The sequence below is a fragment of the Mytilus edulis genome, chromosome 7, assembly GCF_963676685.1.
Source record: "Mytilus edulis chromosome 7, xbMytEdul2.2, whole genome shotgun sequence".
In the NCBI taxonomy this organism is placed as follows: Eukaryota; Metazoa; Mollusca; class Bivalvia; order Mytilida; family Mytilidae; genus Mytilus; species Mytilus edulis.
Window position 1 is genome coordinate 52,741,265 of NC_092350.1, and position 17,854 is coordinate 52,759,118.

Below are 17,854 nucleotides of genomic sequence, written 5' to 3' on the forward strand. Positions count from 1 at the left end.
ATAACCTTTTGGCTAAAATGGCCGTATTTACACCCCAAATTTTACTCTGAGTACAGACTAAACTATACACCTGCAACAGTTTTAAGGTATGGCAGGAACTAGATATATAAATTTTAAATGCATTTTATGTTTCAGAAAATTATAAACTTTTCTAGATTTTGCTATCCATTTTTTTTCGTTCCTGCAGAAGGTGCAAAAATTAACTAAGTAGTGAAAACGATTGAGAAGCTCCCCTCATATAATCAATGTTGTGAGTAGTATTGATTTAAATGGACAATAGATGGACAATAGACACCTGTAAACAATAGGTTATTTAACAGGTTTAAACTGTGTAACTGAGTGGACCGTATCAAATGAAACTCGGGTGTTTGTTTATTTTGCTATCTTCTGCAGACTGGAAAAAAATGAACATCAAAATCCAGGTAAGTTTTTAATTTTCTGAAACGTAGACTTCATATAACTTTTATATATCTAGTTCCTGCCATGCCTTAAAACTTTCCTGGATGTACCAGTTTGTCTGTACTCATAGTAATTTTGGAGGTGTAAACACGGCCATATTTTTCAATTCCTTATGATGAACCTTAATACATGTATCGACAGGCAGTAGGACAGTAAGGAGTTTACCTCAATATAGATAAAAAATGAACGTGTGTGTGTGTCTATTCGTCCCGTTTGAAAAGAATATTAATTTAGTTATGTTTTTAATTTGCTGATGATAAAATCGATATAAGTGCCAATGTAAACTATGTTCAAAGATTTTATTACAACATTGGTAAAATATCCTTTACTATGTTTTTTCCATTAACTATCCAAACTTTTTTGATTGGGTTCTAGTATCATAGTCCACCACGAATTTGACATACACGGTCATCTTACTACAATAATCTATGACAAAATAGACGATTTTAGTTTTGAAATTTTCAATTTTCCCCAGCTTTGTAAAATAAATATTCAAATCTAAATGTTTTGTGTCAATATATAGAATAATTAGATGCGGTATGACATCAGTCAATTAAAGGACAATGATGTAACAATTGCTGGTCAATAGTGATTGACCATCCTCGAGTAAATCCCCTACTCTACTATTCTCTATAATATATTCTTACTAACATAACTTAAATGTGGATGTAACGCGTTTTTGATTGTCTGACGTTGTTTTGTCTTTCAGCTAATAGACATTCCTTAAATAAACATGGAACGGAATCAGTTTAATTTATATTAACGATTGGATGAACGCATGATCATAAACAATAAGCTAAAAATAATTCGAATTGTTATTGTTGTCGTGCCACGAAGTCACCCTTTTCACTTTAAAGTAGCCCTCTACTGACCAAAAATAGTCTCTTAACGGGAAACGAACGATAACGCTGTAAAGAGTTTTATACTTTTCATGTACTATTTGTGTGCATCCAAATTATTATGACGTCACTACAGAATATAGCTTCGTGGAATCTTTACGGCGTCTGCTTCAAATAAAGGTTAATAAAAAATATGTCATTAAGAACAGTTGTGAGAGTAACAGTAGAAAATGAATAACTTTCTGTATAAAACTCTTATCTATTGGCTATTCGGACATCGTTCAACTGGACGACCAACTTTTTCCCTCCGCTTTGAGTTGGGAACTAGGTGGCGCCTCTGGGGACAATAAACTTGCTAATGTCCTCATAGCAGGTCAATAAATGTATTTCCTGGTATTAGTCATTTGCTAATATGGAACTCTTAATATTCTAAATGGAAATATTCCATTAGAATCCAGTAATTGCAATTTCATGGATTTTGATTTTGAAAACGATTATTTTAAAATTACCTATGAATTTTACAGTAGTTGTGCATTTAAATAATATATGGTACTGATGATATGTACAGAAGAAAAATTTAGACCATTAATTAACATGGTTAAGAGTTTGAAAGGGATTCAAATCATAGAATTTGACGCACAGAACTGAATAGTTATATAGCCTCACAAGCAACTAGTAGAAGAGCATTGAGGACCAAAACGAAAAACTTAAATTTAAGCCGCACTCCAGATAGGGTCATAAATGCTTCTCTATTAGTGAATAATTTGTTGTTACTGCTACATATATAATTTCATTTACGTATAACTGTATATTTTTTAAAGCATTCGTTAAGGAAAAGTTTTGTATTATAGCAAAATATTAGAAATTAGGTGAACACGTCAGAAAAAACTCCCCACAACACTGAGTATGGATTGCTCTGTCTTCTCATATTTCTGGTAGAGTCCTTATTTCAAGGCATCTTTCTCCTTACATGTGTTTTCGAGACTCTATAGCTATCTACTAAGAATATTTCATTTTTGCAATGTTTCTCTTATAAAGCATGTAATTTTTAACAAATGAGAGTACATAGTATCGACTGAACTTAAATTTGGCGTAGATTTCATAAAACAATATCATAAAAAGTACCGAATAAAACAGGACTTATGCGTGTCTGTATATCTGTTCAAGATTTCAATGTAGAAGAAATTTAAAACAAAACATTAAGTCTTGCTTTAAAGTATGAATTAGAATAATAAACGTTAATGACCACACCAAGTTATATCCGTATATGAAGGCTTTTTAACATGTATGTTGTATCTTTCTGCAGTATTTTTACATTTTGTTACCTCTTTATATTTTTATAAAAATGTTTATCTTATTTTATCCTTTTTTTTATTTTCAAACTCCAAAGAAATCCGTTTAAGGGAAGTTGCGTTCGGAAAGTCATGCTAACAAAGTTCAAACACACACGGGTTAATTACTTCCGAGGCTGTTGATGGAGATTTGTATACATATATGCACACAAAACACAGTCATTCACCTTACTGGATTGATGACCTTGGAAAAACATACCAAATTAAGCAGATTGATATATTCAACAGAAAGCAAGGGTCTGGAGCTACAGGTGAGTAAAGCTATCTTCGTGATTGGATATATCGGTTATGTCACTTTAGTTGCTGGTTAATGCCATTTCAATTTTTCGCGTTCTTGTCCTTCGAAAACGTGAAAAAGCGAAATCCCGAAGTCGAAAACGTGAAAACGCATTTTTTTCTTTCTTTCGTTTTCGACTTCGAATTCTCGCCCTTTAGTCTTTTCGCTCGCCCTTTCGCGATGTCATCATTTCGCAATTTCACCTTTATTGCGATTTAACATTTTCAACTTTTCGCCTTTTGTTAATTGACCAATTTGCATGAACCTGTTCCATAGGAAGAAAGTAATAAGTATATAGGAATTGTTACAATATTGTAATTTCCTCAAGGAATTGTAATTTTATTAGAAGTATTTGTTTTAAGGTTGCACCAAAAACGACATTTTAACAGTTTTCTTAAATTCTTTTTTTTCTTATTATTTCTTTTTTTGAAAAAGAAATGCTTGAATTTTATGGATGAATTCCTAAGGGAATAGATATGTGTATTATAATTTTTTAATACATAGGCAAATTTGCCACAAATAGATAGAACATGTCCATGTAAATATTAATCTGGTTAAATGATAAAAGTCGAAATCGAGAAAAACGCGAAATCGGTAAGAAAAATCGCGTTTTGGACTTCGCATTTTCGCCACATAGATTACGAAGGCGCATACCGGCCTCCGATAAATCTTTTATACACTAATGGACAATGTATGATTTTTTTTAGTACACCACCAATCTGTTTTTGGCAAAACATTTCATAATGTTATGTTCTCAATGCTTTTCAACTTCGAACTTTAGACGTTCTGTTTAAGGTTTTTTTTCGAGCGTCACTGATCAGTATTTTGTAGAAGAAACGCGCTTCTGACGTACAAAATGTCAAAACTGATATATATCTTTTTGTGGAAAAACTGATATCTATCTTTTAGTAGAAAAAACAGATATCTATCTTTCTGTAGAAAACCTGATATCTATCTTTTTTGTAGAAAAAACTGATATCTATCTTTTTGTAACAGAAACACTCGTATGGCGTAAAAAAAATGTTAAACCTGGTATAATATATTTCTATTATCTATTTTTTATGACATATTTCCGACATTTGATTTGGTAATTTTTTGTGTAAGATTTGAAATATTCAAATTTTAAATATAAGTTAATTATTTATCAATAGATCAACTAACGTGTTTATTTATTCTAGAAGAATACGAAACACAGTTTTTACTATTTATTAATGAATAACACATTTTCCCGTTTCTGATTTATGACGTTTTGACGTGCGCTTCGTTGTCTAGACTGTATTTGATTACATACGGATGTACATTGTTTTTTATTAGACAGATTATAGTTGAAAACCGGTTGTTAGGGACCATATGATATTGTATATGTATAAAAGATAGATACATGGTGCAAACTCGCATATTTATCTCTTCGCCCTTAAGTTAATCGATGTGATTCGTACAGCATGCTTTTTTCGTTCTTAGAAACAGAATTCTCTGAAGTTGATGCAGATGTTAAGCATTACAGCTAAATTATACAAATTTCGAAATAGATACTATTGACCTACTTTGTGCATGTTGTGTATTCAAGATAAGGAGGAGATGTCAAACCATCCGACAGCGTTAAACTAGAACAAACGGCAATTTCTTAACATGACAAACAAGCAAAAGTCTATACCAAAAAAAACACATAAATAAACTACAATCTAAGAATAGGAAAATAAATTAACTTTAAATTTGTTTCAGGACGACGTCTGCGTGACTTTGACATTATTGTTGGTACTTCATTAAATAACATGCATCTATGTACTCAATACGCAGGACCGGCTCAACTCGGAGAACATCTTGTGGTTAGATGTCAATTTTACGAAAAGGCACATCATGTGAAATTGATGCTACGAGGAACAAATACCTTACATATGGCTGAGGTCAAAGTGTATGGACCTTATGATTATTCTGGCTAAATAATTTATTTGGATGTAACGCGTTTATTGATTGACTGACGTTCACTCATTCACGTAATTTTGTCATGTAACCGTGAAGTCATCAACGTTTTTTCGTGATTTACTGCGGCTGAAAATGGAATTTAGAATTAAAGTATAAGGAATGACTGTAATATTTTATCTTTCCATTCGAAATAACATAAAAACATGTGGTGCCCACTTAAAAATAACCAGCTACACGCGTTATTCACCGTGCACAACATTTTAAAATTCTTCATAGACAGAAAAAAATATTAGTCATTCCTTAAATAAATTATACATGTGTTTTCTTATAGTTTCATAAAGAGTGTATTTTTATGTAGGTTTTTGAACCTCGAAACTATTGAACAATGTTGCAGAACAAGTGTTTTCTTGTCAAATTTACATTAATATACTTCAGACTTAAGTTAACTGCTGTATCCCTATGTTTGTTATTTATACATATATTGTATATTTGTGTTGTCAATATAATTGAATTCTACACTACTGTCATACAAGTGAAAGGTTAGGTTAACTTTAAAACCAGACTTAATCCACCATTTTCTACCTTTAAACATATCTGTACCAAGTCAGGAATATGGCAGTTGTTTTCCGTTCGTTTAATGAGTTTGAGCTTTTGATTTTGCAATTTGATTAGGTTCTTTTCGTTTTGAATTTTCCTCGGAGTTCAGTACTTTGGTGATCTTTTTTTCTAGTTTGATAATATCGTGGTAATATATTTGTCCTTGTGAAGGTCAATGTTCGTCCAAACATATGATAACAATGATATTCCAATCTGATCAGAAGATTTAAACTGACAACGCCATAATAAACAAAAAAACACAGACGACAAAAAAAACCAACGAAGCAACAAAACACTACATAAAAAATCCAAGAAATTCGAACCCCACCATAAACTAAGAGTGATTTCGAGTGATCCACAATGGTACTTGTGTTCTGCTCCACTAGTGACTTCCGTCATATTGTTAACAAAAGAGTAATTAAGGTAAAACTTGTCGGCTCGAAACTTTGAACAATTTGTCTCCAGGTGAACCTAGCCAATAAAAATCAGGATTTTTTTGTATTTTAGACAGGAAGACACGGTCCAATTAATCGTTCAATCTCGATTTCGGCTGCTTTTAGAAGATATGATTAATGGTGATTCGGGTTTTTGTCGATTTGACAATCGGTTGTATTAAGTATTACATCGACATCTTACAGGGTGTAAATCTCCTTTTTAAGCTTTTGTCGAGAACTATTTATAAATCATACCTAATAGAAAACTAAGTAACCTAAAACTAATACATTAAAGCGTGGAGTCATTATCCTTGTGCCCCTGATTTGTTTTGGTTATCTAAGCTAAAATTTACTAATTATGAATCCCACAATTATCTTCTGTCAAATAAACTACTTTTAGACAGTCGTACTTTTTACCATAGCTACTCCTTCCGTAAAAATATCATTATTTAAAATTACAATATATTCTATAAAACACAGATATCGAGTATTTTTGGTATGGACATCTCTTGTGAGTCTTAGAAAAACTCATCCATTTATTTCAGTGGACATTTATAATTTTTCTACATTATACAGTACTGTTCAACATTATCGGATAAAAAAAAAATCTAGATTAATTAAATCATGTGACTGGTATTTTAATCAAGCAGATCTCAAATTCTCTTGTTGCAATTATAGTCAATGACAATATTTTGTTTGTTGAGGCAAATGCAATATGGTCGAACTATCTGATTTCAAAACGGTTGTAACTGCTCTCAGCTTTTTTCTGCATTTGATATTATGGAAAAACTTAAAAATTGAAAATTGAAAAAAAATGAATGGAATGTGTTACAATTATAGCTTGACTTTAAGTATTAACTTACTGTTGATATTTCTGAGTTTGTCAAATGCGTAATGTATTCATCTAATACAGCTATAGCTTAATAAAGTTAATAATACTTGTTAATCATATTAATACTGGTTTCTTTTTTTAGACTTTACTATATCGGTACAAAATGGAAAACAATCATTTAAAAATGTCTATAAAGAGATCATTTGAACTTTGCCATAACAAACTTCCCTGTTTGATTGAAGGAGGTTGCGAAGTTTGTCTTGTAGCATCCTATTGCGAGTACATTTCACAAACTGTACGATTTGCTAAAGCATACTTTAATGTTTTAGTACTATAAATTTAAAGTAAAAAATTAATGTTGTACTTTTATGGTACATCGAAATTATTATCAAATTTCAGTAACACAATTAAAGACCGACAGACAGATACCATAAACGTATTGAAATTTAACATGTATAAATATGTCATCCAGAGTTTGAGCTTGTTTTGCCATATCTATAAAAACAAGATTGACGAAAGAAGGTCATTTATTCAAAATCAGAAAATGCAAAAAAAATACAATTTGCAAATAAAACATTTGACATAAAAGTTCATAATTAATATGCAATTATAATACATAATTAATACGAAATTACATCAACTAAAATGATATCAATTGAATAAATGACATATAATGTGGGGAGAAAAATCTGCCACAAATACACTCTTACATTAAGAGTGGATCCCCCACCTGAGGGCTCTGGCAACGTGAATCCAGTCTATGTACATAAAATTCATGTTATAAAAATCAATTATGTATATATAAAACAAAATACAGATTGGAGTTACAGACCAGGCCATGCTGACATCCATTACATGCTCCCAAAACAAATCACATAAAATATAATAATGTACACAACTGTAAAAATGAGTATTGAAATTAGCATTTCTTATGACAATGATTAATCAGAAGATTAATAAAACAGACACTGGTTATCAATAACAGATATTAAATAATTAAGTGACAAATGTTTTTGGCAGGCAATGCTGACCCAAAACTGTGCAATAAATAACTTAAAAATGTTGCATCCTTATATATTTTATAAAAGCACTCGATTTCCATCTCCCCATCCCTTGAATCACGGAGTGGGGAAATTCCCCATAGCTGCAGCAGAAGTCGCAGCCCCTATCCTGAAACTATGTGCTTTATAGTACCTAGTATCTAAACCTATGAACGAGAGAGCCGACTTTAAAGAGGTGGTGAAATAAGACCTAGTAACTGGAGCTCCAGACTTAAATTGGAATAAAGGTCCACTTGAATGGCCAAATTGAGTCAGATAATGTTGGACATGTGTGACTGGACACGTAATATTATCAGCACAAATCGGGATATAAATGGTTTTTGAATGCAGATCTCTTTGTTTATAATATGTCATTTTTAAAGACAAACTTTTCAAAGTACTATTTTCACGATCAAATGATAGGTCGCCTACCTGAAACAACTGCTTTGTATCGGAGCCGCTTTTGGTCTATATCTCACCTACTCGTAAAAAGGCATAAAAAGCAAGCAGAAACATAGCCTTAAGGGCTAATTGGTTGTCTACATTAACAATTACACACGGCAAAGAGTCAATTAATTTGATCAAAATGTCCTTAGTTATAGGTAGTCTAGGGTCATTCTTGCCTTTCAAATTCTGTACACCTTTCAAAATTTTATAAATAACAAACATATCTGTTGGATCAGGCCAACTATTTGATTTGTACACTAAACTCAAAGCTGATATAAGGATTGCGATAGTTGATGAACTATAATTTCGTAAGAATGAATTAACAATAAAATGAGATAGGAGTATGTGGGAAGATGGAAATGGTCTGCATTCAGCATAATACGTCTCACAAAATTGTAAATAACTACATATCATTCTAGAGTCAGATTTGTGTGTAGCATCTGATAAAGATGCCGTGAACAACTTAGCAACTACAGAGTTAAAAATTGCACTGGAACTATTGTCTGTTTTGGAGACAACCATGGGGCAATCAGGCGCACTTTCTGAAAAGAAAATCGAGAGAGGAGATCACAAACGACATTATGATTTCTTAGGATATGCTTAGCTCGAAAGTATATATTATGCTTTAAAGATGCTAGGACTAATTGTCTTACAAGTCTCATAATCACACTGACCTTCGAAGAAGTTTTATTGATAATTTCAACTACTGCAGAATTGTTAGTGAAAAACAAAACCTTACGATTTTCTAAACATTTGCCCATATTTCGACAGCTAGCACAATAGGGAAAAGTTCCTTCACGGTTATATGTTCTGTTTAATTTCAGGAGGCCTACTACCTGTGAACCAGTCATTACCAAATACAGCTGCAAAGCCTCCGTGCACTCCTTCGGCATCGGAATAAAGTCTTAAAGTATCAGAGGACACTCAGTTGTCGAATAGAAAGCATAATTTTCCATTCAAATGTTCTATAAACTCAAACCAAGCCCTCAGATCCGCTTTTGCGAAATCGGATTTTTTCATGTTTGATTTGCACTCCAATCGTTTTACGTAATTTATATTATGTAAAGTTTGCCAATGTGATCATAGACTAAGAGTGTCTTCGTTTTCTATCAACAGTAGGGAAAGACTTTCAGTTACATAGTGTGTTAGTTAAGTTTGAATGTTTATAAAGAAGCCAATTCCTGACAAAAAATAGTGTCTTAACGGGATATTTTTCTGTACTTTATGCAGAGAAAGTGAAGTATAATCCGAACGATAACGCTGTATGGAGTTTGATACTTCAACTGTGATATATGAGCATTAAAATTAATATGACGTCAATACCGAATATAGCTTCACGGAATTTTACCTGCGTCCGTTTCAATTTTAAACAAAAAGGATGAACCAAAATATTCCATTAAGAACTGTTATGATAGCTACAGTAGAAAATGAATAACTTGATATCGTCTCGGAATATATCTAATAGTTCCTTTCTTTACAATAAAACACTTATCTACAGGCTATTAGGGCATCAGCAAGTTAACTGTTCAATTGGACTGGAACTATTTCCCTCCGCTTCGAGTTAGTTGGCGCTTTAACGACCAATTAACTTGCTATGTCATCATAAGTGTATTTTCTGGTATGATTAGTCATTTGCTAGTATAGAACTGTGACTATTCTGATGAAAAATTCCATTAGCACTTCTAGAGATTTAAATTTTGAAAACGATTATTTTGAAATTGCATATAAATTTTACAACTTAGTTTTGCATTTAAATCGTAGATGATCCTGAGTATATGTTTCAATTTGGAAACAATCATCTTTTCAGCGCACGGGAGAGCAATTTAGACTAAATTACATTTGTAGTTTACAGTGTTAAGTGTTGGAAAGGGATTCAAATTAAAGTATTTTAATTTAAAAAAAAAAAAAAAAAGAATCTCCCGTGACAACCGAAAATAGATTTAATCTTTATGAAAGGATCTGAAAAATGTTATCAGAACAGCACTGAAAATGTTTGTTTATTTAAGTACAAAAATGTATCGCTCGATATTCTTATTGGTTTTTCTTTTTGCCTGGACTTTGTGTGAAATAGTCGTTATCAAAAAACAAAAAGATAAAATATATAATGGACATATGCTGTTTGAACAGACGATGCCGATGTGGTCAGTGTGTGCCCAGTTTTGCTCTAGATTACAATTGTGCAAATCTATAAACTTTATCACTTCGAATAAATCATGTCAGATATTTGATGCTGAACCCGGGGAAAGTAATTACCATGGTAAGCTCATTGAAAGCACTGGAAATAGCTTTGTAGCGGCCTCAACATTCCCCGAGGTATGTATAATATACTAATATTGGTGTTACATTTTGGTAACGTCGTATGTTAAAGTCAAATTCAAGTATGTATGACGTGTTATAATAATGTCTTTTCACTATCATGACTATATATAGTCTATAAACATATTTTTTCTTTGAATAAAAGAAGATAAGGGTATACACCATGTTCTGTGTAGAAAAGAAGAAATGTGTGGAAAATTTATTGTTTTTTCCATAAATGAAAGATTTGTAATATACACTTTATTGCCATATATATTATGTTTGTCACCTGTAATTATTTTTCTATATATTTCATATAAATCTACAGTTTTTTTTCAATATTTCTCTATAGGATCACGAGAAGCTAATACCCCCTCTTGATATATAACATCGGCGACGTCATTTAGAATTTTTAAACAAAAAAGAAAAGTAGGCCAAACTTTTTTCTATAAGTTAAGCGGTACCAATGCTTCAATCTATTACTACACACATAATATATTTATATAAATATATATACATATGAAGATTATTCTGATGTGGTGATCCCGTAATATGGTGCAATGACTTCACCTCAATCATGCAAAGAACCTACTTTATATCTATCTCTATCCAACGATATTACATCGAAATTAGGATGTAGTGGGAAGAACAACCGTGGACAGTACACCTCAACTGTTAGATTCTACCATATAGAAAGATCATGACTAAAACAGGGACATCAAAGTAAAATAACTCATCAAAAGGCGAGACAGAGAGAAAAACTCGCCACTTTAAAGATTTTATTCCGGAGAAGATATGAGATACGGATGAAACTTCATGAACCTAAAAGATATAGGTTCACCAAATCCCACCAGCATGAGATACGTTAGAGTACAGCAATTACCAGAAACCACATCAACCGATTGCAGAAATCTAAACCCATCATTTTGAGATGTATATAATCTAAAAAAAAGATCCCCCATGCCCTAAACTAAAGGCGCCGATGATCGACCACAAATGAGACAAATATCCACCGTCGTAAAACTGATTGTAAATATTTAAAGACCACCGTACGGCATTCAACAATGGGGAAAACCAATACCATGTAGTCGGCTATAAAATGACTCGACAATAAACAGGTGAAGAAAACCAAACAATTTGAATAAGAAAAATAACGGCATAATTTATAGCAATATACTTTACGAAAAACAATGACCGACATAACCACCAACAATCACTTTACTACAAGCTCCTGGCTTACGAATATCACATTAGGAATATGACATCCTGAAACAATCTACTCTCTCCTAACCCAATCTGGGACAGCACATTATAAGAAAAAAACTGTTAAATATCAGTTGCAGTTGTCTTCACTAAAAATGTTTGTAAGATGCCTATAATTACTAACATAAAAACAATAGACACAAATCACCTTAAGAAGAGTACTTGCAGTTACTGAAAGCTATAGTGATGTCTTTACTGTTGGGAAAGATTGGCAGGGGAAAACAGACTACGTACTTAAACTATTATCAAATTTCCACAGGAGAATAATGACAATGATAGAAAATTTCCGCTGGGGAGAAATTGGCTCAATCCTTCAAACCTTTTCTTTATATAGCTATAGCGGAAATGTAACAGATTAGTTCTCCGTAAATTCGGGGGTACGACAAGGGGACAATATGGCACACTTACTGTTTGCCCTGTTTATAAATGACTTATCGCTTGATATTTACTCTTTACATTTCGGTGTCAAACTTGATGAAAACTTATTTAGAGATTAGTATATTACTGTATGCGGATGACATTGTCTTGATTTCTGACACAGAGGAAAGTCTACAATGTCAATTGTCGAAGCTTATGAACTTGTCCGCTAAATGGAATCTATATGTGAACTGCGATAATACAAAAATAATGTACGCTCGAAAGCTGAGAGGTCAAATTACAAGATTATCCTTGGCAATTAATCGAGATACAGGTACTTATGATTTACGATATCAGAAACGACAGACTATGCGAACAGTGCGAACGAATTGGTTACTGCAAGTAGCAGAGCTCTTGGCGCCCTAACATCAAAGTATTACGAAATTGATGCACTAGTTTACGAAACGTTTACTAAGCTTTTCAGTAGTATGGTGACCCCAGTTATGGACTATTCATCGGTAGTGTTGGGCTACAAGATATACGATAAACTAGAGACCCTTCAGAACAGGGCTATTAGAACTTTTATTGGTGTCGGAAAAAGTGCACCGAATCCAGCAATTAGTGTTGACATGGGTTGGCCCTTTCCTTATATTCGTAGGCGGAGTAATATCATTAGACTTTGGCATCGAATCATGAGTGCGAATTCCAATTAATTGCCGCTCCAAATTTTTGTATGGGACTCCGTTTTTTCTTAAACACATAAAACACTTGGTATAATGATCTAAAACAGTTGTGACTGCTTAATTTTGATGATTTGTTTATTACTCTTCATTTCATATATATCGAAATGTTCGTTTTGCATAGTAATTTGATGTTATACTATGGATTCATTTTTTTGTGGGTATTAATTCTTGTGGATTTGCCAATCTCTGCATACAAAGCCTAAAGAAAATTTGTAATGCGTTAAACATTTGAATTCGTTGTTCAACTGTACCAATGAAACCCACGAAAATTGGTATCCTACGAATAATAATGAATCCACAGACTGAAGTAATTTTTTCGAACAAATGATGTTGTTTATATTGTTTTTGATGATCTGTAACAACATGGCTCTGACAAATTTAGATAAATATTATAATTGTGACATTATGGTAGACATCCTATCAACGCCCATCGATATTCGATAAAAACATAATTCAAAGCATAAAATATTCTTTTTGCAATTTGGAATCAATCATACTGTCTTCATTGATTTGTTCAAATATGCATAACAAGATACTGTTGTATTTATTACCAACTTTGGAATTTTTAATATAAAACGTTTGTTATAAGTTTTGTGATCGGAGACCTTAAGGGATCATTCGTAATGACACTTATTTAAGAACTTTTCAATACAAATTTTTACAGAGAATAATTGCAACTTATACTTTCTTGTATAAAATTAAACTTAAAGATTCAAAACTTTGTACTTTTTGTAAGGTTTCTGATGAAGCATTTATTCTATGAATGTCCAATAACACATTTTATATGGCAATCTTTTTCACAAAAATTGAGACAATATTTTGTGATCTTTACATTTTCTAAGAAACATATTTTTCTTGGCATTCAAAATGAGAGTTTACTGTTGAATTTGATGATTCTTATTGCAAAGAACTATATTTTCAAATGTAAATTGTATGAAAGAAAAGAAACCAATTATTACAGGCCTTTAAGCAAAAATAAGAAAATAACAGGAAAATGAACATTATATAGCAAAGAAAAATGGTACCACACCTTTTTTTTTAAATTCTTTGTCCCAGTAGATTACAATTTTACTGAATAGTACCAATTTGAATTTTTGATTCAAATCATATTAAAAAAATTTAAAATGACACTTACTGCTTATAAAGAGCAGATCTTTACACAGATAACATTTTTCTTTGCAATACACGAGTTGATATAGGTTATGTTAACGCAAGTGCAAGAGTGTGTGTGTGTGTGTGTATGTGTGTGTGATTGTTTTCTTTTCCCTTTTTATTATAATGTTGATATGCAGTGCGTTTCAAAAGGTGTTCTGTTTCATTCTGTTTTCTATGGTCACACTTTAAAAGTTTTACCTGGGAAAAGATCCTTTCTGCCTCTGCTGTGCTCAATAAATGCACAATGTTAGGATATAGTGAACAGTAAAAATTTGAAGTAAAAATAACGAATGCAGAAACAGATGACCAAGGCGCCCTACCCATCCTGCTACTAAGACCCTCTTTAACCTTTTCACAGCTCAAAAAACATAAACATATAAATTATAAAGCCAGCAGTATGTAGACATATCTTAGAAAAATCTTAAGTATGCTAGAAAAAAATAAAATTGAGTTATCTTTATTTATTCTGATGTTCTCCTTCTTTGGAGGATTATATACAATACGTAGAAGAAATAAATAAAATCAACAATGGCGGCCGGGTTTGTTTATTTCGTATCAAAAGTGATGGCAGGCAAAGACAAGTACGTCTGAATATGCTATTTTTTAGGGAAACAAGTAAAACGATTTTTTTTTAAGTTGATAATGGTTTTAGACTTTCTGTCAATTACGTTTCCTCGATAAATCTATGGTTAACGTTGCAAACTGTGTTGTCGTATGAACATTTTTTCCAAGAAAAGACATATGCCAACTGGTCTATTCTATTTGAATGAAAAATGTTGATCATCATTAATGACCAATCTGATAAACGGATTACCTGTAACAACAGACTAGGACACCTGTTGTAATCATTGATTAGCATGTGGTCGTACACAAAGTCATAAGCTTGTCGCTATGTAAAATTTCGTATAAATGGCGGATCAATCAAAACAAACAAATTGAAATACAATCGATAGTCGAAAAATGGAGGGCACCGCGCCCTCTAAAAACGTTCCAGCTAGAACACTGGGTCACATGTGTTTCTTTCTCTAATGGTAAAGTAAATTAATATTTTATGTTTTTGTAAGTATCCGAAAATAGAGGGAATACTCGAAGAACCGTTAAATGTGTATGTTACCCGTTATCTACACGAAAACTATAAGATTTTTCTGGTAAGTATTCGGAAAACTGATCGACAAAACTTTATGAAAATCAATAAGCCATCTGTAACTTATTTTCTTTTTCTTACGTGCTTTTAAAATTCTTTTACAAAAAATAACACTTTTCCTGTATTTTTCTTATATAAACTTTAAAAGTCGAATTTTTGTGTCAGGTACGGTGAAATCAGAAAACGTAACGTCAATGTATTTTTAACAACTGCAATAATATAAACTGTTTGTCAAGTTTTTGCGTCATGTCCCTAAAAAAGTAATTAGACAGTTCGACGTGCATTCATAGCAATTTTTAACTTTTAACAGTTTTTTGTTGTTGAATCTTTTGTGTATCATCATCTAAAGTCGTTTAACATTCTAAACACACCAATCCTCTTTTTTTAGATGAATTCGAATAACCACATACAGTGTTATAACTGTGATTTAAAAGAAAATACACTTTATGAATTTGCTGTGTTCAAAGGATTTTTTATTTAACGATCAAAATTGGAAGTCTATAATATATAAGTATGCATAAGCATATAAACTTTATGCATTGAGGAAGAAGAGAGTACTTACTGAGATGAGATCCTCATAAGTACAGCACAGAAGTTACTTAGTACCTAAATATATGATCATAAATTCGAAACTTCACATTTCTACTAAATTATAGATTACATGTTGACCTTAATGCTCTCTTCTTTTCAAATATTTTTAATTTAACAAAATTCTATGTAAAGAATTCAAAGATTTCATATTTTTTGCCGTCACTTAGAAATATATGAGCAGGCGTAATCAACAACGATGATAATATCGAAAGTCTTTGAAAAAAGTATTAGAATTAAAGGTTAAAGGGTCTGGATCGAGGTCATTCATTTCTGTCTTTTGAAAATATTTTAGGCAATTTTAATTTATTCTTTATTTATTCCCCCATTATTTTCTATTCTGTTGATTTTGGCCTAGCTTTATCTATTCTTTATAATTTTTCTGTCCATTTTCCTGAATTTTTAGCCCATTAATTTCTTCTGTACACACCACCCATGTAAGTGTATTTGTATATGTATTTGTTCTGATGATTTTAGGAACTAGCTGGTCCATGTAAAGGTCATGACTGTAAGCTTACTGATGTGTGTATTCCTCAGTCACCGACTTACACTTGCATCCCTGTATTTGTACAGTCTATTGAAAAGAGCCAGCGTAAGTATATAAGATAACAAATGTTTATGAGGGTAAGGGGTCCTTCATTTCTGAATTCTTTAATTTTTTGGGGTCATTTTTCTAAAGAAAATTGTTTTCCTATTAAACTTAAACTTATATGTAATCATAGGATTTCTTGATTGTGTACAAGTATATATCCTATTCAATTATTTTCCACATTCATTTTTTTCTCTAATCATTATCTTTCTTTGCTATTATTGTCTATTTTGTAAACGTCATCCAGGCCCTCTTTTGTGTATTAACAAAAAGACTAAAAGTCAAGCCCATCATTTCAAAAAACGACTTCAAAGGAATAACTATTCTTTGTTTAATTTGCACTTTTCAAAGAGTTGTGCGGAATTTATCTTTCTTTCAAATAAAGAAATATTTGGCATGAGTAAAGTTTAATCATATACAAATTCCATTGTATCATCGCAGCTCTCGGTGGGTTCTCCGCCAAGAAACGCCAAATAAAAAAGAATGGTGATTTAAACACTAAAGATATATGTTTATTACTCAGATATTTTTAATTGCAATGAAATGAAGAATTAACTTCCTTCAACTATAAGAATTTTTTTCGACCGGATGTGACGTGTTTGATTATAATGTATTTATACCTAAAAGGATGGAGGGTAAAATTTTGTAAAATGTTTGTCAAATTATTATTCATTTGCGTACTGTTTGTTTAAGTTTAAACAAATTGTTAGATAATGATTATTCAAATTCAAACACACATGTCAACTGAAAATAAAATTAGTTCCTTTTTTTTTATGGTAAATTTTTCATTTTTTGTGGACACACCCAGTGAAATATGTGTATAAAGTTTACTTTATTCACATGCTTTATCTTTCAGCAGTAGTTCATATTTTGTTGCCACTTTTAATTTGATAAAGATTTTTATCTTTTTTTTATCCTTTTCTTTATTTCCAAATATCAAAGAAATCCCATTAACGGAAGTTGCCTATGGAAAGTCCTGCAAACAAAGTTCAACAGCTGGGGTAGAATATGCTTCGAAGGCTGTTGATGGAGATTTGAATACATATGCGCACACTAATCAAGATCATTCGCCATACTGGATTGTTGATCTTGGAACATTTTACCAAGTAAAGCAGATCGAAATATTCAACAGAAATCGTGGCTCTATAGACGCAGGCGAGTAGAGCTATCTATGATGGGATATATCGGTCAGGTGTCTTTGGTGGCTGGTAAAGGCCATTTCGTTTTTTCGCGTTTTAGCCCTTCATATCCTATATGGCTAAAACTCGAAACATTTTTTTCTCTATGATTTTGTGTTTTCGCCATTTCGTGTGTCGCGATTTTGCCTATTCCTATTCACGATTTCGCCTTTTCGAGAATTCGCGTTCTCGCGATTTCACTTTTTGCGTTTTTGCGTTTCCTGTTCTATGAGAAGAAAGTAATAAGAATATAGGAATAGTTGCAGTATTGTCATATCCACATGGAATGATAATTTTATTGAATATATTTGTTTAAAAGTTGCACCAAAAACGACATTTTAG

At 32.0% G+C, this 17,854-nt stretch overlaps 1 long non-coding RNA gene across 1 annotated transcript; it reads left to right on the forward strand.

The window, feature by feature from the left end:
• The first annotated feature begins 10,186 nt into the window (after positions 1-10,186).
• On the forward strand, positions 10,187-17,483 carry LOC139482991 (uncharacterized). The gene is made up of 3 exons (XR_011655004.1): positions 10,187-10,513; positions 16,223-16,337; positions 17,277-17,483. It is a non-coding gene; the product is annotated as an uncharacterized lncRNA (long non-coding RNA).
• The last annotated feature ends 371 nt before the right edge of the window (positions 17,484-17,854 follow it).